Raw genomic sequence first — 3,709 nt, 5'->3', positions numbered from 1 at the left:
CATGTACCATTGAACTCGATTTGTTTTTACTCAGCATTATTCCTCTTAGAATAATGCTGATATTTAGATATTTCCACGTTGATATATATGGATTCCTCTTAGAATAATGCTGATGTTTAGATATTTCCACGTTGATATATATGGATGCAATTCATTCACTTTAAAGACTGAATAGTATACTTCTGTTATGAATACTGTGAGGAGAAATTACAGGTAAAATCTGCTAACCCAGGAAATCCTTTTCATAAATGTAGAAGAGAAAGAAAACAGTTTTGTTATCGAATAAGCGTTAAACCAAACTGGGATATACGTGACTGAGGTTGCAAAGACAGAAATAAACCTCACCCTTTTATCAAATAGCCAAGCAGGCACCATCCATTACGTATGTGTTCCGAGATAAACTGTGACTTGTCCTTAAGTAAAATGACTTGACATCACTATTTGCTCTGCACAGTTCATCTGAAACACACCTGGTCATTCAGGTGTGGCGCGTGTTACTTTACTGTCTTTATCGAAAGGAAAAAATTAAAGTTTTCTCATCTCTGTGACCACTATGCTGTACACCTGAAACTAATATAGAATAATATTGAAAATAATTGAAAAAAAAAGTTGGATAAATATAATTTTATAGTTAAATAAAACTTATTGAAATATGGAAACTAAGACTTAAAGCAAGACACTGAGCCTAACTTTCTGGGTAACAAGGAGACAGGACCTCTCTTTCTTGATGTTGCTATTTTTAAGAGGTGGCTCCCTGCCCTTGAGGAAGCTGTCCTGCTTGTCACGCTGGCGAGAGACTTATTTAGCTTTTACAGAGATTTTCATACATCTCAAAGAGACAAAAGGGGGCTTTACGATCACAAAGTTTCTCAGGGAAATAACTAGAGGACAGAGGAAAAGGTCGCAATCAGGAACATTCAACCCTACCGTGTAGCGCATGTTTATCTATTGGTTTCCTTATTAATAGGCACGGAGGCTGTTTCTCACTTTTCATTATTGCTAGTAATGTGCCAGCAAATATCCTCATGTGTGTCTTCTAGGGAGATGTGCAGGAGCTTCTCAGGTAGCGAGCTTTTTTAACACTACCAGATATTTCCAAATGGCACTCCTAAATTCTTATGCCTGTTTACGCTTCTACCAACAAACAGGCGATCAGAGTCTCCATTAGTTCACGTTGTCATTCACACTGGGTACTGCCATACCTTAAAAATGCTGTCACTCTGATCAGTATGAAATGGAATCTCATTATTGATTGTTATTTTCCTGTTAATTGAGCATATTATAATATGTTTATTAGCCATTCATATTTTCTTTTTTGTGAGGTGCCTACTTTCTATTATTTACCCATTTTCTTTTGGGTTGTTGGCCTTTATTATTGATTTGTAAGTTACTTGCGTATTCCAGAAGTTAATTCTTTACCTGTTATAAATATTTTCCCCCATTCCTAGTTTTCTCCTTTGCAAAGGCAACCACTTTCTCTCCTTTTTTATTTTGTTTGTGGTGTCTTCTGTCACAAGAAGTTTTTAACTGTTCAATGTATCATAATTTACTTTATTTTTATTTTTTATTTTTTTTTAGGCGAGGCAACCCTTGGTTGATCTCACAGATTGCAAAGACCTCGTCAGCTTACGATCCCTTATTTATTTTTTATTTTTTATTTTTTACACCTACAGCACCTGGTCTTCCTATGTGGTCTCCCATCTAAGTACTAACCAGGCCCGACCCCGCTTAGCTTCTGAGATCAAACGGGATCAGGCTTGTTCAGGGTGGCATGGCCGTAGACATAATTTACTTTATTATTTTTGCTTTTTGTGTCTTATTTAAGAAATTATTTCCTCCACTGAAGTTAGAAAGATATTTTCTTACTTTCTTCTGCAAGTTTTAAAGGTTTGCTTTTCACATTTAGGTCATAAATTCCTCTATTCTTATTTTTTTATATGGTGTGAGATAAAAAACATAAACTTTTATATTGATAGCCAATTGACCCAATATCTTTTATGTAATAATATGTCATTTTTGCTCTGGTTTGTGATATCTCCTCTGTCATTACTAATTTTCCATATATATATATGCGAATCTGTTTCTGGGCTTTCTACTTCTATTCCATCTGGCTTTTTGTGCCTCTACTGTCTTAATTATTATAGCTTATAACAAGTCTGGCTTATTGGTAGGGAGAGTCTGACAGTCTTGTTCTTCATACTTGCCTTACTATTCTAGGATTGACACGTCACTATTGAATGCCTGGGTTTATCAAGTTTCATGAAAGTGCTACTGATTAGAATTGCATGGAGTTTTACATTGATGAACTGACCCATTATTAATACTGAGTTTTCCCATGTATGGAAACGGGTGATTGTTTCATCAATCAGAGGCTATTTGTGTCTTTCAGTGCTTTTTAAAAAGTTTTTTATGTAAAATTCAAGCACATCATGGTCGTTTAGACTTTTAGTTGCTATAATGAATTCTTTTAAACTATATTTTCTAATTGTTTATTTTTGATATATAAATTCCATTGATTTTTATGTTGCTCTTATATCCAGTAACCTCGATGAACTCATTAGTTCTAATGGTTTGCCTGTAGGTTTGCTTAGATTTTCTTAGTAAATCATGTCACTTATAAACATTCAGTTTTACCACAGACTTTCTTTCCAAACTTTATACTTCATATTTCTTTTCTTGTCTAACTTCAGTGGCTAGGATCACCATGCAGTATTTATTAGTGAGAGCTACAGGGGTGCCCTGGACTTGACCCGTACTTTAATGAGAATGCTTCTAAAATTTCACCGTTAAGTCTGATGTTTGATGCATTTGGTAGTTTGTCAGGTTACGTAAGTTCCTTTCTAGTCTGAGACTGCCTTTCCTTTTTCTTTTTGATAATAGTGATCACGAATGAGCATTGCATGTTTATCAAATGCTTTGTTTGTATCCCCAGTCTGGAAATATAGCAGATTACACTAATAAATTTCCTAATGTTAAATTATCCTTGAGGTCTTAGAACAAATCTTACTTGAACATGATATATAGTGACTTTCTTTTCTTTCTTCCAGTTGTATTGAGGGGTAATTGACATACAGCAATGTATAAGTTTAAGGTGTTCAGCGTATCTTGTGGAATGAATACCACAGTGTTAAACTTCTCATTTTATAGGGGTGGGGTGGGCGGAGAGAGAGAGAGAGAGAGAGAGAGAGAGAGAGAGAGATTTTTTTCTTTGTGATGAGAACTTTTAGGACCTTCTTTCTTAGCAACTTTCCTATATCCCACACAGCAGTTCCTATAGTCACTATGCTGTGCTTACATCCCCAGTACTTACTTTTCTCATAACTGGAAGTTTGTGCGCCACCTTCATCCACTTCCCTCCCCCACCCTGTCTCTGACTTATGTCACTCAGCATGACGCCTTTAAAGTTCATCCATATTGTCATAAATGACAAGATTTCCTTCTTATGGTGCCTTTCTCATATATTGCTTATTCACCAATATTTTCTTTAGGATTTTGCCTCTGTCTTTATGAGTGAGATTGGTCTATAATTTTCTTTTCCTGTACATTTTATCCATCACTCATTCAACGAGTATTCATTGAATTCACACTGTGTCTCATGTACTGTTCTAATAACTGTGGATAGTGCAGTGAATAAACTGGATAAAAGTCCTTGCTCTCATGAAACCTATACTAGGGAGAAGACAGGCTGTAAGCAAGGTAACTAATTAAA

General features: G+C 35.4%; 1 protein-coding gene and 1 non-coding gene across 5 annotated transcripts in view; one reads left to right on the top strand and one right to left on the bottom strand.

Annotated features, from left to right (window-relative positions):
• OPHN1 (oligophrenin 1) overlaps positions 1-3,709 on the top strand; it is a 240,962-nt gene that overhangs the window by 73,804 nt on the left and 163,449 nt on the right. The gene's annotated exons all lie outside the window — the stretch shown is intronic.
• LOC112477202 lies at positions 1,665-1,783 on the bottom strand. The gene has a single exon (XR_003045351.1). It is a non-coding gene; the product is annotated as a 5S ribosomal RNA (ribosomal RNA).

The sequence above is a fragment of the Pteropus alecto genome, unplaced genomic scaffold, assembly GCF_000325575.1.
Source record: "Pteropus alecto unplaced genomic scaffold, ASM32557v1 scaffold312, whole genome shotgun sequence".
Classification (NCBI taxonomy): domain Eukaryota; kingdom Metazoa; phylum Chordata; class Mammalia; order Chiroptera; family Pteropodidae; genus Pteropus; species Pteropus alecto.
This window is presented reverse-complemented; position numbering and strand designations above follow the sequence as displayed.